General features: G+C 39.1%; 1 long non-coding RNA gene across 1 annotated transcript in view; it reads left to right on the top strand.

The window, feature by feature from the left end:
- LOC113944458 overlaps positions 1-26437 on the top strand; it is a 165799-nt gene that overhangs the window by 117161 nt on the left and 22201 nt on the right. Inside the window, exon 4 of the long non-coding RNA XR_003526696.1 lies at positions 14279-14573. This is a non-coding gene — a long non-coding RNA (uncharacterized LOC113944458). The remainder of the gene's footprint in view (positions 1-14278; positions 14574-26437) is intronic.

The raw sequence follows: 26437 nt of genomic DNA, 5'->3' as shown, positions 1-26437 counted from the left end.
TTACATGTAGCTTGATTGATATATTATGGCCTTGTTGAGTTAATGAGTCACAGGAGATGCAAGCATACTTTTTTTTTTGTTCAAACAAAATTTAAAAAATGTTACTGCACGTACTATTCAAAGTGCTCAGGAAAGGACTGGTCACAGGTTCTCTATAATGCAAATGTTGTCATGAATGGATGACAGGGCTGAATCTTTCTTATGTAATATTTTCTTCACAAACCCAAAAATCTTTCCCATGCAATGCATGAATCAAAACAGCAACTAATGTAAAATATCTGTGGCTTATTTATTTATGGTTTACGAAGTTTATAGACTAGCATACAGTGAGAATGATTATAACACGTTCATAATATTTAAGTACTGCCTTTTCTTGAAGGGATGAAGTCAGAGAAAAATTGAAAAGAAATTAAACAAAGTCTTTGCCATCTGTTCAAGACAGCCCGTTATTACAGCTAACCTTGTGAGGAAGGTGGGCACTTCTGTCAAGCAGGCAAAAGTGGGTCAGACTCAAAGGTTCACTAGATGACCGCCTGAGGTCCCTTCTACCTGTATAAGGTAGAAGCTTTTATTTTTTAAAGCCCTCTTTTTGTCCCATGCTTCTTGCCATTACCTGCATGGTTGTGATCCCTTTGGGATTCTAATTGGACAGCACTGACACTCACTAGGCCTTGAATGAATAGCACTTCGTGGGAAACAGTGTATAATGTTAAAAGTGAAGAAAGGAAAAATATAAATTGGTATGGTTTGGGGAGTCAAAAGAAGTTAAAAAGCTACCATTCTCAACTTTTTTGCCATTTATCATTTTTTACCATCTATGAACTGGAAATTGCCATTCCAGTCAGCTGTGACACTGTCACCATCCACAAGAGCATATTCAACCCATATCAGTGCAGTGCAAAACTGCAGAGCTTAAACTGCTGCTTTGGCAGCTTGTTGGTGGTGACTTTTAATTTGTGAATGGCATTGAAATCACTCCAGTTCTGATTACAAGAGCTAGATCCAGTCCTCAGTGAAAAAGTAGTTTGATGCTAAGCATCCCGATGCCAGGCACTATACATCACATAGCAAACACTGAAGAACTGAAAGAAATGCTTTCAGTAAGAAATCTTAGTAAAATCTTAGTGCAAAAAGATTACCTAAACCAGTTTAAAAATATGGACAATCAAATTAAATCATGCTCACTTTCTTTTTTTTCCCATTCTTACCAGTGATTGGCTCCCAAAGAGTAAATCAGAAGAGAATTTGACCTAGGCAGTTAATTTCAGGACATGATCAAACTGCAGTTTGGGGAATATTCTGCCAGGATTCCAGACTGTTTGCTTCACACCTTCGTTCTTTTTACATGACTTTAAATCTTATCATACCTTTTCCTCCTTGACCTGTACCTCTGTTCTCTCTAACTCTCTTCCTACAGCTCTATTTTCCCCCCAATATCCTTGCCCTAAGCCTTTCTACTTCTACTTTTATCCTCGAGTTGGCCTTCAATTATCATCTTTCTGTTTCACCTCCATTTTGTAATTTATCTTTTATTTTTAGGGTGCTGAGGGGTGCTCAAGAAGTTTAGAATTTTTTTTTTCAAGAGCTGATGGACTCACTTCAGAGTGTGATGTACTTTTGGACCCTAGAGAGTTCATGAAAGTCCAAGGAAAAAAAATGGCATTATATCTATGTATCCTGGCAGCCTATTACAGTATTCCCCCATTCATCACATGAATGATTTCTGCAAGGAATGTGTTGTAACCTTCTTTTAGAGTAGCTGAAAGAGTAGAGTCATTTTCCTTTAATAAAGGGGTTTCTGTCTCTGGACCATAAAAGAAATGCTGCCTCTTTCTCAAGCTTGGCTTAAATATTTGGGCACTTGAACACTGAGCACAGGACAGTAAATAAAAAGTTATTTATCAACACACATGTGTTGGCATGATATGGATGTTTACATAAGGGTTCTACTCTTTTGCAGGGAATGTGAGATAGTCCAGCTCTGCAGTGTTAGAACTGATTTTGAATGTGACAAAAAAATTTGTTTGATCTTAATCAAAATTAAATACAGTTCTTTCATTTCTTGCTGCTGTTGCTACAAGTAGAAATGATCACAAAGTGTTATTTTAAAATATGGCTGAACTCAAGCCCAAATTGAATCTTGAGCTGCAGGCTCAACTTCCTCAGTCCCAGGTATAGGGACTTGTTCTTTAAGCACCAATAAATTTGTTCCAGATATGAATATGGATATGCACAGAGTGCCTCAGGATTTATGTTTCTGGTTAGAAATAAAAGTAATGTAATTGTTAAATGCACCAGTTTCCACTCCTGTTTATCCTGTGTTTCTTGTTTATTGTTTCTTCTTACAAGACTCTGTACCCTAGACAGTGCTAACTTTCAGTAGTTATGTTTTTTAGTATTTTGGTTTTGGTCTTGAGACTGTTTTACCATTTGGTTATATTTCACCAAGGAAATTGTGCAGGCTATATTATTTAGTGAAAACAACTTGCCAAGATGCATAGGGAGAACTGTTTTGGTAAAAACTCTGTGAGCAAGATACAAAAAAAGTATATTTGGAGGTCTTTAGTGCTCAGGGACGTGCACATATTCTAAAATTAATTGATCCCAGTCCGTCAAAGGCTTTTTTCATGCTAGAATAATATGGAAGAAAATCCAGATGACAGAATGAAGCATTATATCATGCTTGCTAGGATCCTGGCTCCTTGAGGGGCTTGTATACCTCACTCATTTCCTTCTGACCTTCAAAAGGCACTGACGATGTTCAGAGTCCTTCCTGGGACACTCAGATTCTCCCAGGATGAGAAGGGAATACCCATAAGCCCTCTGCAAGGATAGTGTCACCTTCCTATGTAAAAACAACCCTTGGAACAGATTCAATTTTTTACAGTCAGTAGCTGAAATGCCATGTCTTATGGAAAACTATAGATCCTCTAGTGTTATTAATATCCTACCTTTGGGACACACGCACGTTGACCTCTATTCCCAAAATATACCTTTGAGTGCTGGAAGTATTTTGTACAAAATATAAGGCAAATATTTTTACACAAGGATTATTGGATCTGATGGAAGAGGGATAATTCAGACATTCAAAATAATTTCTAGAGGCAGGTGCACTTTGTAGTGTCAAAATATTGAAGTTCTTGATGCTTAACAAGATGGTGACAAATTTCATAGCCACTGACCTCTGTTTCTGGAAGAAGCTACTGATATCTTATATCTGTCTTTCTAATTTTTTTTCTCCGACTGCCCAATGTTAAAATGGGCCAGTCTATCCAAAGTTCATTAACATCAGACCTCTTCAAAGATATCTCATACTGGTAACGTAAAATGCGGATCCTGGGCATGCTAAAAATACAGAATGCATTGCAAGCATATTTGGAAGTCAAATGTGAGTTGAAAACCGGCTGTGCATTAAGATTTCTGCCACATAACACCAAAGAGTTTATTGCAGCAACAATGCTAGAGTAGCCCTTCCTCTGTAGTTTCAGGTTACCATAGTGGGAAATATATGGTGGTGTGCAAAAAGTACTGCATGCTGCATCAGTGGCAGTGGCAGCTTCTTTTTGGGTGGAAGTGCTGTTTGCTTACATATCCTGCAATAGATGGTGCAAGTGCTTTATTGCTTTTTTTATTGCAGGGGTGCTGCATGTGGTTCTCTGTCAAAGGTTGGGCTGGAAACCAGCCCTGTGCCAGTGGGAAGACTCAAACACCCAACAAAATTGAGGAGTGAACAAGGAAGAGAAAAATTTTCATAGGAGTCTAGAGGGGTCTAAACAGAGTTGGAACAACTCAAGATGTCACTGAAAGTTGCTGGACTGAGTGGTAGGCTGGGATTTTCTCTGCAATGCCAAAAAATCTGTGTTCTCACCTTCCTATCTGTGGCTGTTCCAGGGGCAGTAGGGTTGCTGTGCGTCTAGAAAGGGTATTTGCCTTCCACCTGGACATCAGATATAGAAAGGGAGTTGGCAGCATATCTAATGCTTAGGAACATATGAGCAAATACTTCCCCTACAAGAAGATCAGCAGCCAATGCTTCCTCAAAGGGACAGGGGTTTTCCATGAACATGTAAGCTTAGGATACTTGCATTGCAGCAAAATGCAGAATTGTGAATATAGCAAAGAAGGGAATATGCAAAGTAAGTGCTGCAGTATTTTGAGGCAAAGACCCGAGCTATCAGTGTTTTGTTCTGTGCCAAGGATGTGGGATTTGCTGCTTCTGGCACGTCCAGTTCCTCAAAGCTTGAATATGAAACATGGCCCTGGTTTTTTTTTTTTCCATTTTTCATATTTTCAGTGTATTGCTGAGATGCTCATTGACTTCAGCCACTCTAAAAACTGGAGTAATGGAAATTGGGTTTGTTTGGTTTTTTTTTCAAAATGTGATGTTTTCACTGATTGGAAAGGGCCAGATCAAACTCTGCTATGGGGGAAAATGACCCAAAGTATGGCAGGGTTAATAACTAGAAAGCTTTAAAGTCAAGAATCCCGTGCTCTGCAAGAATTGGTGGCACTGCAGGTGGGATGTATGTGTGGAATGTATGAAAGGTGACAGCTGGACAGTAAATTCATGCAGCTGAGGAGTTTCTTTGTTTTATGCTTGAATAGCATTTGGCTCAGTGGCATTTTGGCCTGTGATTGGACTCATCATACAAATAAATGGACTGTTTTTATCTTGGCCTTGAAGGGAACAGGCATGTGTTTGTGCTGCATACATTATGTGAGCAAATTCTCCTGTTACATCCAGGAGAGCTTCAGGTCAGAGCAGGGTTTCAACCAGCTCCTTCCAAGTTGTTTTTGGTGACTTTGTGATTTAGCTGTGTTATGATGCCCAGGGACACAGGAGCCAGCTGGCAAAGGTCCTTATTCACAGCCTCTCAAAATCTACTTTCATGGGCTTTAGTGGGATTTGAATTAAGGTTGTTAGGCTGAAGTTCTCATTGCTTGGTGCCAGTAATTGGGTCAGTTACTCCAAAGTGTTCAGTACTTATGATTCTTGTAACAGCTTTCATAGTCATATTTTCCAGAGAGTCTAGAGGCATGTTTAAGCTATAGAAAGAGCAGTCACAAACATGCTATTAGCATCTAGGGGATGCAGCATTATTAAATGTGCACCTTCCACATATGCTCCAGAAAATACTGGCAATGATAAAATGTTCTGTGGTGCTGATAAATACTGCTTTCACACACACAGCTTCAATAGATCTGATACGTTTCTCAGGAGAGCAGAAACAATTACACTAGTTACATATCCTGAATTTTCTTTCCTCCTTCCTACCTGTTTGCTGCTAATAAACAGAAAGCTTCTAATTTCCTTTGCACTCTGGCATGCTAGAAATTAATGGAGTAAATGCACATGCTGTTTTACTTTGCCAGAGACTGGCTTATACAACAGATTTTTACTCTGTAAGACAGATTTTGCTGTATTTGTGCTTTTTTCATCTCCCCCTGAGGAGTATTAACTCAAAGCAATCACAAGACACCCATCCTTGCCTGCTGCTTCTTGAACTGCTATATCCTTTTCTTTGCTTCTTGCTTCTCTATTTGAAGCTTTTTTTTTCCTTTTTTGATTTACGAGGAAATAGCAACAACCAAAAAACCGAAAGGGTGTCTCCTTTCCTAAAATAGTAACTATTTGATGTGAGAAAACCTAAAAATGTAGAACACTTCTGTTCACATAGAATTTACTTTCAACAACTGTGTTCTTTCTACTCAAATGGAGATAGGTAGAGTGCTCTCTAAAGTACAGTATTGGAAAAGGAAGGTGTGTACACACCTGGAAAATGCTGAGCTGCTTGTGAAGCTATAGACACTGCATGTTTATGACTTGGTTTTCTGAGCGATCTCCAGAGCTTGCACGGATTACAGTGATATTTTAACAAGGCTGCTGGCATCCATCTCTAGCTTTCACTTACTAAGAAATCTAAAAGATGGGAGAATGTAATTATTTTCACGTAAGCTAAGTGCTAGCGGCTGATTGTCACGAGAACTTTGATGCTTAAAAACTTCTTCATCTCCTTTAAGGCAAACAGGTAAGTCTCACAGGCTTCTCTTCCACCGTTTGTTTTGGTGAGGGGGCAGGGGCTTGCAGGGGGCTGGTGTCGAAGGGAAATGTGTTTGATATGAAGGCAAACTGTATTTCTTAAATTTTAAACATGCAGTATTGCACATAGTCATTTTCTATCTGTCAGGTTACAAACCTTCTACCTATACAATAACTATTATTTCTTTCCATAGCTGAGATCTGTATCTCACTCGAAATTAATCCCTAATGTATGCAACTTTTACACATTTATATACTGTTGGAAGAGGATGTGTATCTCAATCATCTGTGCATAGTGAAATAACTGGTTTTGTCCTCCTATAATTACTTCTGGATTGATTCCTCTGGTTAAAACAACATTATTCCATATGATAAATGAAATAATGTGTATAGGATTGTACTTTCTAAAGATTTTTGTTGATCAGTTTTTCCCTGAAAACATGATTTCCTTAACTGAGATCTTTTGGCAGCTTACTTATCAGATGAGGTCTGCGTTGTTGTAGAAACACTGTGGTAAACAAGGGGTTTCCTGGCTTGCAAGTGGGAATCTAACAGCATCAAAAATAGATATTTCTTTCCCTTTCACCCTTGAAAGAACACTTATTCTCTTTGAGTAATGGCACTGCTATGCCTCTAGAGGTGAGGCTTTCTATTTGAAGACTTTTAACATAAAAGCACTGATTACCATTTAGAAAAAAAAAAAAAAAAGACCCTTTAACCATAAATAGGTTTTGTCTTAATTAAGTTTTTTTGTGTCCTCTGAGAACATTTGCTAGCTTATGTATTAAGTTATTGAAGGACAAAGATTTTACATGATTCTCTAAGATTTTTGTTTACAAGAATAGCAATCAGAGAATGGAGAATTTTGAGTTAAAAAATAAATATTAATACTTCTTTCTTGCTTGTTTTAAAATATGGTTGTTTACAGAAAGAATTAATTTAAGCTCCATTTCCAATCTGGCTATGATAATTGAAACAAATCCTGCTGGCAGACATGATTATAAATAAACTTCTAAGAATAATTAGAAGTGTAATTAACAGAAGACTGAGTTATTATCACTTTCTCCTCTGTATAGTAATTCTGCATAAAAACATGAGAAATGGCTCTCATTAAAATCTCACAGCAGAGAAATCCACAGAAGGGAGTGAGACATTAAAACAAAGCATTCAAGATGTGCAAACACTGTGATTAATTAATTAAACAGAGACCAGCACCAAGGAACAGCCTAAAAGCAATTGAGATATTTAAGAAATAGATATATCATAAAGAGTTAACATGTTCAGGCTGGTTTTGATTTGTCTTGTTTTGCTGGGGTTTTTTTGAAAGACGATACCTCAGAGTATGCTGTGGATATATATTTGTATATTTTGCTGTTATCATTTGGCTCTGAGGAATCTGAGGAAGCTTTATTCACCAGTAAAGCTTTCAAAATATAATCAACAGAGTGAGTATTTCAGAAGGATTTAAAAGAGCCTGGCAGAGGATGGCTGGAGTTTTCTTCCCCTCAGCTAAGGGGCATTCTCTGTCGATCTTCAGGGACTTTCTGAGCTGTTCCCAGGGGCTTTCACCAGAAAGATGCTTACAAAGGTACCTCTGCTAGTGGCAAAAAGAAAACCAAGCTGGCTGATGAGTCTCTTGTGAAGCAAAGACTAAACAGGCATTTGAAAGGTTTTACCAGTCAGAATACTGGTATTCTGGAGATCAGCTATACTCAGAATAGAAATGCCAGCAGTTACTTAAATCTGGCTTCTGTCAAATTCCTCAAAGCCTGTTTCTTCGAGTACTGTGCAGTATCATGGCAACACCCATACTCTGCATTTTGGAGTATTGAATAATGCTTAGGACTATTTTGGCTGCTGTGCAATATTCATTCTAGCAGCATCCTGTGTATGATGCAGTAATTAAAAGGCCTAGGTGTGAATCATTGGAATATTCAGGTTACATTACTTTTCTTAATGCTTGGCAGTTAAACCAGGAAAGGAAATCTCCACCTTTTCTATTAAAAGGAAAGAAAAAAAAAAAAAAAGAGAAGAAAGGGGACAAAAAAAAAGGAGAAAAAAAATTAGGGGAGAGAGAGACATTTTTGTTCTATGGTATTAAATAGTAACATCATGTAATACACACCTAGGAGCTTAACAGAACTGTAGTAGGACTAATTTAGCCCAAGTCTGTCTAATCCTTCATTAGCATACTATAATTTTTTTGCCCAGTGGGTATATTGCCTGTTGAGAAATAATGTGAATATTTATTCAGCAGTAATAACTGTTGCTGCTTGAGAGCTTTTTTTACCACGTGTGAACATGCTGATCTAGAAAAGAATTTCAGGCAGATGATCACCCCTGGGATTCAATGAATTCATGCGTTGTATGTCCTATCTTACTACAAGGCTGTACAGCAAGATTACAGTTTTTCTAATGAGATTCCAGTTCCAATACAGACACTGCAAACACATCACTACCTCTCAGAAAATAGTACCTGTCTTCTGGAGTGGTTCTATGTACGAAAGGAACTAGTCTATTTAAGCAGCATTAGAGGTGCAAGTCTGCCTCTATTTGGTGCAATAGGCTAAGCAGTTTCTGTCTGAAATTGTAGTAGTCCCCTAAGAACAGAGCTCAGTCTTCTTCACATAGAAATCAAGGAGTGTTTTTCTACCTAGGTCAGAGAAGTAGGATAAAACCATACGTTTTGAAATGTCACTTGTGTTCAGTATCAGTAACTCCCCCCAAAAATGCAACTGCCACTGCACATTGCTTATACAAAATGGAAGCTTAGGTCAAGATATCCATTTTTAAATCAGTTGAGATTATGCATTTATATTTCTTTTGTGTGCTGAGAAGTTAATTTCAAACCAGGTTTTCTTTTCCTGGAGAAGAAAAATACTTAGCGTATGTATTTTCTGCAGTGAATATGGCTCTGCTACTATCCATTTTTGATGTAGATATATTTAAATGCTATTTTTAGCATTAGAATGATGTCAGAAAGCAGTGCTACATTACCTGTACATAACAAATTTAAACTGAAGCTAACTCTGCAATGGACAATTAGTACTGCAATCAATTGCACTGCCTACACGGACGTAAATTAAGGATGATTTCATTGAACCAGTGAATGTAGGAGGTTTACTTTTCTAAAAATGAAATTCCAATCATATCCACTAATATTTTTTTCAGACTAACTTATGAAAATATGAACAAACCCCAAAATTATCAAACACAAGCTGTAACCTTTTATCACTCTCTAGTCAGTTGGCGGTTAAGTTGTAATAAAGCAGAATTTATTTAAAAAGAAAGAGAACAACAAATCTGAAATGTTTTCCATTTTACTCACTTTGCTTACCATTTATTTACCATGCACTATTTTCTTACTGTTGCAAGTTTTTGGCAACAATGGTATCCTAGTCTGATTTGCACTGATGGAAACTAGAGAGGAATGAGACCAGTTGCCATATAGAATATTGAAAATAATTATTACAGTAATACTTTATTTAAAATATGTTAGAAATAGTTTTTAGGGATACTAAATATACTGCAGATAGATGGAACTACATGTACATCCTCTGTCATGCTTGGGATACTTTTTTTGTATTAAGGTCTATTGCTTATGGTCAGATTTTTCAATTAAGTGCTGATGATCTGGAAATGCCCTCACTGAAGCTCAGACTCTCCTGCATGTATTATGGCATTTAAACTAAAACAGCAAGAAATCAATTCAGTTGTTTGTGTTGTAATTGACTGAATAGTAATTGAGACACAGGTTATTGAAGGGTCAAAGTGAGAAACGTACCCAGAAAATATATTTGTAAATCATTTTCACAAGTTTTTAATAAAAAATTGGTTCATAATTGAATTATACCTTTAATTTTATATGTTAAAGAATTTTCATAATCTGGGCACATCTTTGCATTTATGTTACAATTACTGTATCTTTTACATACAATACTACTTTCAAAAATCTAATTCAGTTCTCAAATCACAGATACTGGAAAAGGTGTGGCTTGCAAGGAGTAAAGTGATGGTCTTTGTAGTATTAAACTATGGTTGTGATGAAGGCTTGTTTTGGTAAACAAGTTGTTTCACTTACTTCTGCTGTCCAGGCTATACTGAGGCAGGCACCTGTGTGAACTGGGGAGGAGGTGTCCCGTGTCACTCAGTTCACAGTCCTCACAGTGGCCTCTGTGCTGCCCTGTGGGAAGGCATCTCCTGATGACAGGGAGGCTCCTGAGGTGGTCTGAACACACAAGGAGTAATGTTGGTCCACCTCGGCTTCAAGTTCCCTTATCTTCCCTGCTCCTGACTTTTGCAGGGAGATTCCTGGGAGATTTTTCTGCTTCAACTTCTTAAAGTCTGACAATCTCTTCCAAGTCCCCAGGGAACTAGTGTAGAGTAATTGCTCAGCAGAGTAGGGAGCCCACCCATCCTGACTGCCCTCCATCCCTGCGGCACAGGCATGCACCACTCATGGCTAGAGAAAGGCACTGTTTCCCTGGCCTGGGTCACCACTTCGTGCTTGCTACAGCACTCACTTGCCTTCTTCAAGTGTCATCCTTCCACTTGGCCCTCCCCTACACTCTGGACTAGAACATATTGACAGAAGGGGCTTTTTTCTTCCCATTTGTCTGGGAGTTTTCTCTTGCTATCAGGCCTCAGCAATACAGAGGAGGCAGTCTAAGATCTGAAATGGGCTTCTGCCCAACCAGTTGCCTTGGCTGGTTGCACATCCCTGTTGTTTTGATGCCCAGGGTCTGGTAGTATGGGGCCTATCTGGCTGGAGGGCTGGAACATGGAGGAATGCTGCCTGCCTGATTCAGCTGCACTAACCAACATGGTTTTCATGGGACACCAGCTGTACCAACCAGGCCTAGGGAACGAAGGCTGACTGGGTCCTAGCTTGCTCTGGTCCTTAGGCTTACAGGACACATTTTCTCAGAGAGGATAATGCTACTATTGAAAGGATATAAAGGTGCGAAAAGATAAATAGAAAATGGAATAGGAACGGAACGAGTGCATTAGTCAGCCTTTTCAATGCATAATAAAAAGCATTTATATGAGATTAAATTCAAGTCTTGTGTAAGTGAAAGGGAGATACTGTACTTGTTTTCTGTAAGAGACTGAATTTTATCTAAGCAGCTTTGAATTTCCAAAAAAAAAAAAAAAAAGTAAAAAGCTGCTCAAATTTTTACATCTCCAAACTTACCTCTCCTAAAATATTTTTAATAATCTGATAGCTCCTTCTTACATGCTAGTTTGCTTTCATTCTGAAATCACCTGTTGGTTACTTGCTTTCTTTCTGTGGTTGTTTTGTTTTATTGCTTTGCCCTTCAACTCCCTTCCCTAGCACTTTTAATGATATTTCCTCCACTACAGAGAGCTGCAATACTGTTTAGTATTCTGCTTTGTAAAAAATAAAGTACAAAAAAACCCACATTAAAATATTAATACTTTGTTGTCACTCTTTTAAAGATTGTACTGTTGGGGATAAAAACAGGCGCCGGCAAGAATGTAAAGGAGTAATAGTGAAAAAGATAAAACAACTACAGCTTATCATGCTAAAACAAATCTTTCTTTAGTATGCGTATGGTGAAATAAGTTCATGTAGACTTAGTAATTCCTTTGTAAGTATTTAGGAAATCTTTCCACCTCTCTTTGTTCCCTCAGTCTAAATGTTCCCATATTTCTCTGTATGTTGTATTTGGGGGATTAAGAATTCCCAGTATATGTTCATATCAATAAACATATTGGATGAACTAAATATGTTCTGCAATCTGTTTCACAGAACAGCTCTGCTAACAGGATCTAATGGTCCTTTCTGAGCTTTGAATATATGTGAAGCATCTGGCTTTGCTAAGAAAATGAGGCTAAACTGTAGATCTTCCTTTATAAAGCGTGAAAGCAGAGTGTGGTGCAGCTAAGCTACTGTCAGAAAAGTTACTGTCTTCCTAAAGATAACCTGTCCCCTTTTCACAAAGACCTGGTGTTTGCCATTTAGATAGGGCTTACAAGATACAGGTTGGAGTTCTTCAAGGGGAGAATTAGATAATTCTGCTGTATGACTGCAAGCTAAGGCAGTTCTCAGTGCCTTGCCCTTTAACTTGTCCTATCACTATAACAGAATAAAGAGCTGATCTAGCTCAGGTCTTTGACAGTAATCATGCTTGAACAGTTTGGCCAAGATCTGATATTGCACTTACTGCCAGGTCACGGGGAGAGAAATCTTTAGGTGTTTTTATTTCTTACATCTTACCTGTGTAATGGAAAGACAGCTTAGTCAGTGCTGAACAAATACCATGATCTGACTAAGGATTTATACAGAACAACAGCACAAAAGAAATGTCATGTTTCAGACACTGTGGTGTTTTGGGTATTTCCTTCAGACTCTAGAGCCACAGAAGTCAGCAGAAGCCCTGCCACAAATTGCAGAGGTCCAGCCCTGTTCAGAATCCATCCCCTTGGTGTCAGCCTTGCAGAAATCCTCTGTGTCACTCCTATGGGGCCATCAGTCGAGGTGCTCTAGGAGAAACCCCTTTAAGCCAGCTCTAGTTACTTCGTTTATGGGCCAAAACTAAACAGCCTCATTGCTGCTTCTCTTTTACGTGGAACTTACACACATCAGTTAAAGCAATTAAAAGGTTATGTCAGAGAGCTCCATTTTTCAGTATCTGTCAAAGACACCTGGGCAATTCCTCTGAATGGTGGCTCTGGTTTAGTGTGTGCCCTTTCAACCAGACAAGTGTCTGCTTTGTCTGAAATGCAACAGGATAAAGAGGTAAGGAATAAGCAATACAATTTCTGTTATTGCAGGGACAGAACATAAGTGACTACAGCTGCAACTGGAAACTCACATAGGATCCAGGGGAATGGCATGAAGCTGTGTCAGGGGAGGTTTCGGTTGGATTTCACCCAGAGGGTGGTTGAGCATTGGAACAGGCTCCCCAGGGAAGTGGTCACAGCACCAAGCCTGACAGAGTTCAGGAAGCATTTGGACAACACTCTCGGGCATATGGTGTGATTCTTGGGGCTGTCCTATGCAGGGCCAGGAATTGGACTTTGATCATCTTTGTGGGTCCCTTCCAGAATAGGATATTTTATGATTCTACGATAACCATGGAACTTTCTTGTCATTTTAACACCTTTGCAGATGATGTTAGCTTTTCAGACAGAAGCTGCACCACCCTGGCTCACCTACCTCTCGACATACCTGTTTGGGTTTCCCTTGGCTACACCGGCCCCCCTGGCCCGGGCACCCCACGCAGGGCGGCAGCGGGGAGATGCCCCCCGGGGCTGCAGCGGTGCTGTCAGCGTGAAGGAGGGCTGCTCGCCTGAGTCCTGCCGGTGCTGTGCAGACTGGGGGAGCATCCCAACCCCTCTCTCTGCTGCCCTAGTGGGGGCTTTTTCCTTTTCCTGGCAAAGCTTCCCTGCAGGGCAGCTAAGGACATCCTGGGTAGGCTGACCGATCCCGGGAGGAGGAGAGAGGCGGAGGAGACAATCCCCTCTCCCTGCTGCTGCTGAAGCTGTGCTGGAGCCGGAGCCGTCGATGTGGTTCCCCAGAGTTAGTTGCTCAGCAACCAGAATCAATTAATATGCTTTGCAGAAAGTGCAGGGGAAGCCCGAGCTGCTGTCAGCGAGCAGGCAGGAGGCTGAGGGTGACTCAGGATCCCACTCCCACCTGACACCCATTTGGTCCCACCCCGTCTTCTCCAAGCACTCCATTAGCCATCATTCTTTTCCCCTCTCTCCTTCCCTATGATACTTAGTGCGTGTGTCCCCAAATCCTTCAGGCAAAGTACCTTCTTGCTCAAGAAACATTCTGCTTCGAGGGTTTTGGTTTAGATTTGATTTGTATTTTTGGGTTATTTGTCAAACCCCCAATACTTTTCTAGAAATTCTAATATTTATGTTCTTTGGGAAGGGAAGGGGATAGCCGATGTTTTTGTCAGATAGTTTTAAAGATGTCTCAAGATGAAAAGGGTTGTTTGGTAATACACAGTTGAGCAGCAGCAATGAAAATGCATCATGTGCGAATTGGGAAAGTTTTTGCCTCTCCGTTTATTACAAATCATCAGCACTGGATATATGAGACCGAAGAGGTAGTATTAATTGTTGTGAAACACTTAGATAATAGAAAAATTGAGGGGGGGTGTTGTGTTTTTTTCATATCTTCTCATTTTCAGCATAGTAATTTCAGGGCTTTGGTAAGGTATTATTTTCTTTTTTTCTTTCTTTCTTTAATTTTCTTTGGAGTCCCTCTGATGACACCACGAATCTGGGAATGAAGAACTTCTTAGAGCTGATTGGAAATGGCATTATGGAGCTGAAACTTAACTGGAGGAAATATATCTCCTGAAGAAGAAAATATAATGCACTATAAGGATCTGACTTCTGGTGAAAAATTCAAGCCTAGAGAAAACTTGTCCGCTTTGTTAGGAAGAATGGGTTGGACAATTTTCTTCAGTTCCAAAGGATATCTGAATGCCATGCTGAGCTTAATCTCTGCAGCATGCTCTGTGCTTCTCATCTCTTCCTGATGCACTGCATGGTAAGGCCTTTTTCCTTCTTTTTAGTAATAACCATCTTTCTGATATGGTGAAGAGGTATAAAATAATAGCAATAGTGAAATGAAAATTGAAAAAATGTAGAAAGGAAACAAAAGAATGTTTGTTTGTATGGTTGTTTCCAGCAGCAAGTGTCCTGATTACTGCAGCAGCTATGTAAGATCATTTCTGTCTTTCTCCCTTGCTTTGTGACAGTGTGTATGTGTGTGTGTGTGTGTGCCCACCTGTGCTGTCATTTGCGCTCGGACTGGAACATCTGTAGCTGTATTGTACATATTTCCATGCTAAAGAGGATGTTTAGGAATTTGCTTTGACATTTCTCTTTCTTTTTCCCTCCCTCCCTCCATTCCCCTCCTCCTGCCTCCCCTTTCTCTTGCTCTGTGTGTTTCTCTGGGGTCATGGTGCTATACCTTCCCCACACCTCAGTTGTGCACTGACCGCTAGAAGGCAAAAATAAAAGGTAAAATAAATTCTATATCAGTGTAAGAATAGTCCTGAATAATATTTATCTGAGTAAATGGAGACTATAGAACAGTTTTGAATGTCTGCAATATTGGCAGGTACCAAAGATTTACTGTATTTTGTTTCCATGGGAAACAAATATCAAATGCAGACTTGGATCTGTGTTTTAGATACAGTGGGAGGCAGATCCTCTTACACACGTCAGAAAGCCAAAAAACTACCACTGTGAATTATGATTCAGCTCAAAATAAGCAAACCCTGTATGGGATGTTCTCATATCCAGTAATTTTTGCCACATATTAGAGTAGTGTTGAGAATTATTAGAAATGGCTTCACTGAGTGTTGCAAGATATTTTTCACTAACAGGTGTAATATGGTTTCATCTTCCTGGATGAAAGGAGATATTATTAACTAACAACCCTACTTACAAAAATTTAGGGTCTTTGTAAAAAAATTGCCAAGCTGATCAGGAATTATACAGTGAATGTACTGAGATGGAGGAGCAGGTTTATTTTCCAGAAAACCTGGTTTACTTGGATCTCTGTTTCAGAAATTAGGGTAGACTAAATGATGAGAGAGTCATGATGTGAAATATTTATATTTTCTTACACATCTTGGTTGATCACTGAGTTTGGAAGACAAAAAGTTGAGTGGTTCTTGACGAGTAAACTGTGGTAAGGGCCTGCCCCTGCTCTGAGGGTAACCCCTCACAAATCTGGCTGCTTTTAATGGGGTTGGAAATGGAACAGGAACAGGTTTGTGTGCCAGCTGTCACAGGCTGTCCAGCTGGGTATGGAGGTGATGGGTTCCCAGCAGCTGATTTTGAGGGTGAGAAGAATGAAAAGAGTCAAAGCAAAAAGGCCAGGCCACAGCAGGACTCATGAACAAGAATCAGAGCTTAAATAGTATTCAAAAAGATGTAATTTTGTGGTAGTTCCCAACAAATCTCCTCCTTATATGATGAAAGACTCCATAAGGCAGTTTTTAAAGAGAGAATGGTAATGCAGCTTCTTCAAATCACTGCAACAGGAGAAAACAGAGATAACTAACACAATTCCATACTGTGACAGTATTTCAGTAGGGTTCAGGGGAATCAGCCTTGATTTTACAAGTAAAGGTTCAAAACCTTTGATGTTTGCATCAAAGTAGATATTTTGTGTATTTTACTATCTGAAATATTACATTCTAGTGTAAGAACGAATAAGCAAAACTGAGGAAGGACAACACAACCATAAATGTCATCTTCAGTGTTAGAAAGAATCTCTTGCTTGTGGAAGTCATTCCCTCAGATCTCTATGTGAACAAGGTCTGCATCCTAAATTCAAGTCTCCCATTGCAAACTTCTTCTCACACCACCAGTTCTGTGTCAATCAATGGGACAACTCATGTGAATGTTATTGTTTAACTCCAGCTGGTAACTAAGCACCTCATGGTTGCTCACTCACTTCCCCCTGGTGGGATGGGACAGAGAATCAGAAAAGTCAGAAAACTCATATGTTGAGACATAGACTGTTTAATAGGTAAAGCAAAAACCACATGCACACAAGCAAAGCAAAACGAGGAATTCAGTCACCACTCCCCATGGGCAGGCAGGTGTTCAGCCATCTCCAGGAAAGCTGGGCTGCATCATGTATCACAGTTACTTGGGAAGACAAATGACATAATTGTGAACATTCCTCTCCCACCTTTTCCTTTTTCTTCACCCCATTTATATGCTGAGTATGGCACCATATGGTACAGAATATCCCTTGGGTCAGTTGAGGTCAGCTTTCCCAGCTGTATTCCCTCCCAACTCCTTGTGTACCCCCAGCGCACTTGCTAGTGGGGTGGTTTTGGCTCTGTGGAAGCACTCCTCAGCAAGAACCAAAACATCTCTGTATTATAAATACTGTTTCAAGCACCAAACATAGCTTTATATTAACTACTAGAAAGAAAATTAACTCTATCCCAGCCAAAGCCAGCCCATTCTCCATTCCTCATTCTATGCAATTTACATCATGCTCAGGTCCTACACTATTCAATACATCCTCATTAACCACCATCCTCCTTCCCATCTTTATATTTAATATGCAGATATCATTCCCTTACTCTATGGACCACCCTTGTAAAATGTCCAGAAATGCACACAAAATGTCCATTGAGTTCATTTAGTCCATGACTTCGGTCTCCATCTCTTATGGTGGTCACTCAGGATAGGAGAGGTCAAAACTAGCACAGTGAGTGAGAACTACTCATGTGAATAAATTCTGAAAGATTTTATAAGACCAGGATCTTTGATTGTCATAGCAACAGATTTATTAGGCTTCAGGCATAATTTGTATTTCCCTTCTAAACAAAATAATTTTTCCTTTTACCTACGCGATTCTTTTTGCTTTGTAATTAGGGCTAGAAAAATAGGTTAATTACATTCTTAAAGATCAAGCAACTGTACAAATACACTGTTAGTGAAAAATTGTCAGAATATGCAAAACTTTACCTTTATTAGTGGCCTCCAAATTGAAGTGCAGCGTATTCTTACTGAATCATTCATTGCCTTATTATTTTTCTGACAGTATTAACATTGCTACTAGGTATTGTCAATTTTTCCAGGAACTCATTAAAAAAAACAGTTCATTTAAAACATCACTGATCTTATAAAAGTACTCACTGTTATTGGGTTCAAGGATATTTACCAAGCTTTTTACTACATTAAATAGGTTCATTTTTTGGCTAATGCATGATGTTTAGCTCTTTAGTTGATCCAGGAATATGCTTATCTTTAGGGTATAGAAACGCAATATGAAATCGTAATTATAGTAAACTTCCTACTTATAAACTTCCTGCTTATAAATGTCTATATTATTAGGGTATATATTACATAACAAGTAACATTTCATTCATTGTTATTGTAGAGAACAGTTCCTTTTCAGAATACGGTGCATTGGATTTTTTTTTTTGCAATAGGTTGTGCATTATGAAAGAAAGAAAAATATTAAGAAAAGTAAGTATAACAGCCTTTAATATGTACCAGTACACTAATGCAGCAATATGTACATTTGCTTCTTTTATCCTTATAATATACATAGCAAGAATAGTGGATTCTTTTCTAAAGAGCTTGTTATTTTGAGAGAGAGGATTTTACCTGATACCGGATGTCCATTGTCTTTATCATATATTTCTGTCAATGAATTGCTGTGACTTAAAGCTCTTTCTTTAGCTGCATTTTAAATAATTTAAACACTTGCACAACACCTGCATTTAGCTTTCTCTTTCAATTCTAAAGCAAGTAAAATTAGTAATTTCCTTTTCTTTTAAGATACTATTCAATAAAGGTTTGATGCTGAGAACACCTGCATTTCATTTCAGTCCATTGAACTGTTTCTTTAGATAAACTATGTGAATTCGATCTTGAACCATTTGCATTGTCAGGGAAGTTACACTGAGCAGTGGAAATACTTTCCACAATTGCAGCAACTATTTCTAGTCAAGATAAATGTGTTTTAAAAATATAGCACATAAGCAGTTCCTGTACTTGGAATGCCTTGAGCTGTCTTCATTCAAGATCCAGCAAAAACCTGACTTTTGAAAGGCTTGCAAAAAAACCCCAAAACAAACCCCAAATTGGTCTTAAAGTTTTGTTTTTTAAATATAAATGTCCATAGAAGGAACTTTTATTGGTCAATTAATTTCCATAGATCACCATATGTGTTTTTCATAAACCAGGATAAAAAATGGAAGAGGCATAAAGTTTTTTAAAAATTAAAATATCTAAAAATCTATATGTTTGTAAATACTGATTTAAAAATGACACAACACTTCCTTTTAAAATTTTTAATCAGACTTTCACTTGTTACAAGAAATTGTACTGATATCTCTTTGTCCGTTTTTCTCAGTTAAATTTTGCAACACTTTATTTCTCTTTTTGACAGTGAAATGTTTTGTTGTAAATTTTATAACTAGATCTTTTGTAGCTGTCCCAATATTTATTGGCTCTCATGAGTCAGTTCTTTAATCAGAAGCTTTCTGAAGGGTTATCTTTAGCACTACATATTGCATAGCCCCATATTACTGATACTGAACAGCAGTTCTCATCACATCTATGGTAGACATAATCTCTGAGGGTATTTCCCTCCTTTAATTCTTCTTGTCTTCAGCAAAAAGCAGGCCTCTATTTTGCTGAGTTTTACAGATACCAGAAGTAGTGCTTTCTACTACAAAAACCTTCAAGAGGCCTTCAAAAGGCATGCAGGAAAGGAGTAGAATTAATCGAGTATTAATATCCTTATTAAATAGATAAGGAACTGATGAACAAAGAAAACTGCCCAAAGCTATACTAGCAAGGGAAGAGTTCGGAATTGAACCCAAATGTCCTTATTCTCAGTTCATCACTGTCCCTGCAAGGTTGCTCTTCATTTTGTTCATTTTTTTTGCTTAATGACTTGCATTTGGACTTTTAAGTTAATACTAGTTGAAGTATCAAATGTGAAAGGGAATTACTGATGCGTACTTCCTTTCCAGTTGTCCTAAAAATTCTTTTTTTGTCTCCTGAGCCATTCTGTTTGAATGTAACCATTAATTATGTAATTGCTTTACTACACAGGGGAAGTAGATCTTATATTAAACAGAAAATTACTTAATAGAAATATCCTAAACATGCCATACAGGTTCTGGGGGATATACATGTGTATCTGCTTATGCTGTCAGGGTTTAGGGACAGCTGTGGGGCTATGTAATGGTTTTGAAGGCTTTCGGTAAGTTAATCAAATTTCAAAACAGAAAAAATTTCAGTGAAAACATAAAAAGACTGATGATGAATTCACATAGGTCAGTATGAATCCAGCAATTGTGGGGAAAATAGATGAAAAACAGAATATATTACCTAACAGTGATTCTTCTTAACCCTGATATGCCTCCTCTGTCCAAGGTAATCTTTTCAGTTTTTTATCCTCTTTATGAAAAAGGAAAAGATGGTTTGTACAGGAAGTACTTAGCTGCTAAAATTACATCTGAAGTTGGGAAAAAAAATCTGACTTGGCATCTTAATACAAACTCAGAAAAATTTTGTACATGTCAAGAAGGAAAAATAGCTTTTTGCAAATGTGCCGGGGTTTTGGAATGAGTTCTATAACAGAATATCCCAGAAGCTGAAGTGGTATCTGCCTCACTTTGGTCTATTTGTGCATCTCCAGGTGTTACATACCTCTGGATGCTGACAGGTACTACACTTACCCAATTACCCAATGACATATTAATGTTGAAGAATATGAAAGTCTGCTTAAAAACAGTACTTTAATTGGAAATCTCATCTCACTTGGGTTTTATTCCTGTGAAGTGTTAAGAAGAGAACGTAAAATGCACCCTACTGCACCAAGTATGCACTTTTATTTTTTCTGACATTAACTTTTTACTGGCTTACAATGGAAAAATGTTAGAAAGGAATGCTTTAGTCAATATATACTCCATTATAGTGAGCAATTACATACCTTGCTTCAAAATAATGTTCTCCAGTGGACAGAACTCAGGGCAGCTGGGAGGATCACCTGCACTCCAACTTCATCCACAGCGACGGTGCACAGGGCTGTCCCCAGTCTACCCCAGCTGTCCCTCCTAAACTAATGTTATCTGTAAATAACACGAAAGAAGACCTAAAAGTCTTTTCTAGTTAAGCTGGCAATTTTTTCCCACGGAACCTTGAATATTGGAGTATGTAAAATGCTGGTGTTTAAGAAATTAATGTATCACATGACCCCTAGTTATTTTTTAAATCAGAGGGAGTAAGGTATCCAAATACCTTTGAGGATCTGAGCACAGGATTTATAATATTTGCATATTTCTTAAAACATTAATAGGTCAGAAAACTAAATCTAATTATTGTAGTTGGGTAATTACTGAACTTTGACAGGTAAAGTGGGTTTTATTTGGCTAAGAAATATTGGAGAACAACTGAAGTCCATCAACATAAACAATGAAGAATAAATAATGGATTTCACTCATTGTAAGAGCCCCAGAGGATACAATGAAGTCCATATTTTTAACTTCTGACTTCTGAAAATTTGTGACTTATCATTTTATGCATATGTCTTTAGATGTTGAAAAGCATCACTTTCTCCTCCATGTGAAACTGGGATACATTTCATGAGAAAAATTAGGACTTTCCTTTGACACATCCCAGAACCTCGCAATAGCGTCTGCAAAGTGAGATTTCACTGAACTATGATAAGAATGCCAGAAACTTTCCTTTAGGGAAGACAAATCTAATGTTTGAAAACAAAACCATATAACTTTTTGACTGGGAAAGCTGATGACAAGACTGTTTAAGACCTGTGACTTGTGTATTGTTGGAATTCCTTTTTTACCTTGTGTCTAAATAAAAACTTTTGGTGAAAGGTTTTTCTTCAGGTATTCACAGTATATGTAACTTTTCACTGAATAGAGAAGCACTATAAAATACTTAGCAGGAGAAGGTAGGATTTTGGAAAGGCTTTTAAAACATTCCTGAAAGTGGCTCTTAATGGATGAGCACAATGGGCCTTAGGATAGTATTGTTTCTGTGCTGCTGAACACAGTACTTGTTCTCTCTATATATTGTATTAATGAAAGCTGGAAAACAAAACTTTCCTTTAAGGAAGCATTTCGGTGATGTCATATTTGGTTTGTGTTCCTGTCGCTTCATTCCATAGCAAGTGTTTTATATTGTACCAAAATGCTCTGAAGCTTGGCACAGCTGGATGACTTCTGAAAAAACACTGCTGTGGAAATGTATGACAATCTATATTGTACCTGCTCCTTTGGAGCCATTCTGAGGTATTGTTGACTCAGTATAAAGGTAACAGTATCTTTGACACTACCTAAGGTAATGCTCAGCATGTTTTAGTGTGTCATATCATTGGGAACACCCTGACTGTGTAATGTGTTGTACCTTGTTCTATATTTTTAACATCACTAGCACATCAGGAGTGAATAAGGAAGGGTTGTTCTATTACTTCTGTTCCTAATTGTTATTCCTTAAATTCTGCATCTCTTCATGTGCTTTCAAATGGAATTTTAAGGGATCACTGTTATTTTTCGGTCTAGTCATTGTCCCCACTCTGAAAACCATGTGATGGATGTTTAATGAAGAAGGGCCCACAGAATATCTACTCCATCCTCACTGAATTTTAATAAAGTAGTAGAAGACCACAAATCACATCTGCAATGTTTCACAAGAGGAGTTAGATCAAAAGCATCACAGAAAACCCCCCAAAAAACCAAAAGTAGACCATGCATAATGGTACAGTAGTGTTGCTGAATTTATCTCCAAATTGACTTGTGATCTCTCATCTGGCTTTCAGTAAATTTACAACTTGAAAAAGGCACACCAAATAGGCATCACAGGGATTTTAACACCAGGAACACTAGTGTTCCTTACCTCACAACTTCTTCTTACCCACGTGCCTTTGCTGGAGCCTCACATGGAGGTGCAGCATCTCCTTGCTGAAGTCAAGTCATGCATGAAGAGAAAAACAACTTTTCTGGATCCTTGCAGGTTAAGCATGTGAATAGTACAGTGTGAAAATGATGGGAACAGACAGGATCAATAAGCAATTTCCTTCATAAAATAGAGACCTTCCTGACATCGGTTAAAACTTTTTACCAAGACTGTAAAGAAATACTGTACATTTAAAGAATCTTGTGTCATGTCCTCCTTGCCCACACTTCTCTAGAAGATGCCTGTACAGATACATCTTCCATTGATCCTTTTTGTGTCTATTCCTGTCCATGTGGATATCCATGGGTAAACCCCATGACAGTGTACCTGGGTACATCCATTCATTGCACGTGTGAATAAACTGGGCCTCTCACCCCTGCACTGCACACATGCATATACCCCTCCTGTGAAGAGTCACACCTGTGGGATCACACCCTGTCCTACCTCACCAGGGACCCGATCTCCCAGTCCCCTGTGGCTTACAGACAGCTCCTCAGTCCCTGGTGCTACTACTAAGACCAGACCTCTCAGCTGCATAAATGATGTGTGCACAAACGAGGTCTCCCAGCTAATTAAATAAAATAGCCAGAATGACCTCATGGGCCATGTCCACGTCCATGTCCCACCTTGTCCCTAGGTCTCTTTGTCAGTATGATCTTGTGGGCTGTATCCATCACAGATCCTCCCTGCTCCTCAATGCAAAGCCCGAGCTCTGTGCTCACTATTCAGTTTTCACTCATGTGATGACTGCTACCACTTTTAGAAGGAGATCTCATTGAAATGAGCTGAGATACTTTGGATAGCTGTTTGGGCAAGGAAATTGCAATCAGGTAGGACTTTTCCACTTCAGCTGCTTGATTTGCTTTACACTTTGGGCGTGAAATGCAGTGCTTTGCACATGAACGCGCCTGTGTCCTCAGTGCCGGGGTGAGAGCTACCATCCTACTTGTGACTGTCACAGCTGGTGTGAATTGAAGAGGAGCCAGATTAGAGCACTTAAGAAAGTCCCCACAGCCCCACTTCCCCACAGACTCGAGAGGCTGGGCCAAAGCTTCTATCTGCTTCACACTTCTTTTTCTCCTGGTCTGGAGGTATAACGTCCCATCCCCTACTCTGCTTTTACAAGATGTAAGGGTGCTGGGTTGTCCTGGAAATCAGGTTACAACCACTGTGTGAGTCAGCTTCCAGATCTGTTTGTCAGGGCTACTGAACCTTGCTTGTGTGTCCCAAGGTGAGGATTAATCTGTTAATGTTTGTAAAAAGCTATGTAAATGATCTGTATCATGCTGACAGGTCAAGTACTGCATTGCTCACTGGCTGCTCTTCCTGACAGCTTAAGATATATGCCAAACAATGTCTACACTTTCAGGCAGTGTTCACTGATGTAGTTTGACTGGTTTAACCCTCTCAGGATTTAGCCTTACTACTTCTAGCTTACTGATAGGGTGATAAAGCTAATATGCAAAACTGGTGCTTTTCACATAGAATACAGACATTGATTTATGCTTGCACAGGACCATGAGCTCAAAGGAAACCTCTTGGATCTATTATACCACATGTGTAATTCAAGTCCTGAAGGACTCGTGGAAAGCAGTGAGGTAGAGCAGAGCTCTCTACTCTCCTTGGCTATGGGCAAGAGGCAGCAGCAGAAGCTGCTTTTGTGAGCCGTTGTCAGGATTTGGCCCAGCTGCATCTGCAGGAGATGCAGGTGCTCAGAACAGCTGCAAGGCTCAGAACAAGCTCCTCTGAGAATGTGAACCCTACTCAAGAGGAAGTTGTGCTTAAAATTTGGGAGCCTTTTTGTCCTGTGCTTATCACATAGATTGCAGCTAATATCAGTTATTGAGATGGTCAGTCTGACAGGGTACATACTGTACAAATGATAAGAGAAGGAGCCTCTTCTAGAGAATTCAATCCTATGTGAACTTCTAAAATTAATTCTGCAAGCACATAGAATGCCAAAAAGACAGTAACTAATTTCTCTGGCTGCTTTACCACATACTTGGTCCAGTTATGAGAATTACATGTGGATTTTTATGCTGATTGTTGGTATTAATGATTAATACTTATCTCTGATGCCTTTTGCAGAGCAGATAATTTGCCACTGATCTTTACTGATGTCTCTTTGGGTTAACTGTACTTTTGTTTAAATACCTAATCTAGAAAGGGATGCTGCAGCATGATGCAGGGGCTGTTCTTGGTACAACCTGTTACTAATCAAGAGTAGGACAGACAAAAGAAAGGGACTTGTTGTGAATCTTCATTGTCATGTGCTCCTCTTTGAGGTTACTGGAGCTGATAACTTACTATGTGGGTCATTTTCAGGGACTGACAGAGGGATATGGCATCAACACATATGCTAGCAATTCAGGTGATTAAGCTATTAAAAAGTATATTTTTTTCCTGTCACTATTGCTCATCTGGGCACTTTTGCTTTCAAAGCCTAAACCGATACCTGGTGATGTCAGTGAGAATTGTGCCACTGCTTTCTTCCACAGTTGGTTCACATCACTGGCTAGTTTCATCACACCTACTGAACCAAGTTGCTGCAGAAGAAAATATGAACATATTGTGGCTTTGGACTTTGTTTCTTTACCTGAAAGTTATTTTCCATTCCTTTCCTGCTTCAGATATTTACCTGCCACATACTTCAGCAAATGTTCAGGGCATATCTCTGTGTCTCTGCACAATGCCTTTGCAGACACATCTCCACTGGTACAAGAAGAGCTGCTCCACAACTGGGTATCTCCAAGGTTTAGCACACTTCTTGTTTAGTTTTTCTCTAGCAGCCCATTTGTCAGCCACAAAACTCTATGAAAATGATTGATAATGAAAGGAACTGATTTCTTCTTTCTCCTTGTAAAATGACAGCATACCTCCATTTTGGGTCTTTGTTTACGACTGCACTACACAATCTGTATAAATGTATCTAGCTGGATTAAGCAAAAGGAGGAAGGATGGTAGGGCACGGGCTTTGGAGTGCATCCCATGGCTGTGGTTTCAGGTAGCTACTCCTTATGAGGGGTGCAGGCCTTTTTACTTCTGCTCCCACCTGGCTCTGTGGGATCTACCTCCAGCACAGTTATGTGTGCAGCAGTCCTGTAACTGTAGCAGAGAAAGAGCTGATGCCAATTATAAATGACTGCAAGCTGGAACAGGATGAATTTATACGCCGTGTTTGGGAGGTTCTAAATACCTTGTTTATTGTGCTGTTTAAAAAAAAAGTGTAAAATTTTAAAAAATAATGAAGACCAAACATCTGTAAATCTTCCTTTGATGTGATGCCTAGTAATATTCTAGTGTTTACAGTTTTGACAGCAAAATGACACAGGAAAAAAAATCAAAAATAGCATTTACAAGCAATCAGGAACGAGAAAACAGAAGGAAGGCAACAGATACATGTGCTAACAGAGGGATTATGGCTCTTGAGAGAGGGCAATGCGCCATCTATAAAGCACAGTCATTTTTGCAAATCCCTGTTTTCCTGGTTGGCAATTACCACCTGGCAACACTGAGGGAGAGGCAGCCCATACAGTGCTTTGACAAGATGGAAATCATGTGCTTTAATAAAATGTTTAGCAGCTCTGCACAACATAGTCCCAGCAGCATATAACTGGGGCGAGAGTGCTAATGGGCAGGGAGGACAGAGACACAGTTTCTCAGAGGCAGGGTTATTCATGCTGACCGACTTCCCAACTGCAAAGAGTGTCCCTGTGCTCGTGAAAGTGCCCCTGGGACCCCAGAGGCCCTACCTCTCTAGTCCCCACCCAGTGCTTTGGCCACTTAACCATCCTTCCTGAGATAGGCAACAGCATCCGGCAAAATTGATTGCAAGTGCAGTATAGAATAGTTTGTTCTTAACTAGCTGTGCAGTGTCCTGAGGGTTGCAAAGTCATCATGCTGGTTGAGCATGGGGTACATGCAGATACCTATGAGAAA

This window comes from Corapipo altera, unplaced genomic scaffold (assembly GCF_003945725.1).
Source record: "Corapipo altera isolate COAL_440 unplaced genomic scaffold, ASM394572v1 23, whole genome shotgun sequence".
NCBI lineage: Eukaryota > Metazoa > Chordata > Aves > Passeriformes > Pipridae > Corapipo > Corapipo altera.
This window is presented reverse-complemented; position numbering and strand designations above follow the sequence as displayed.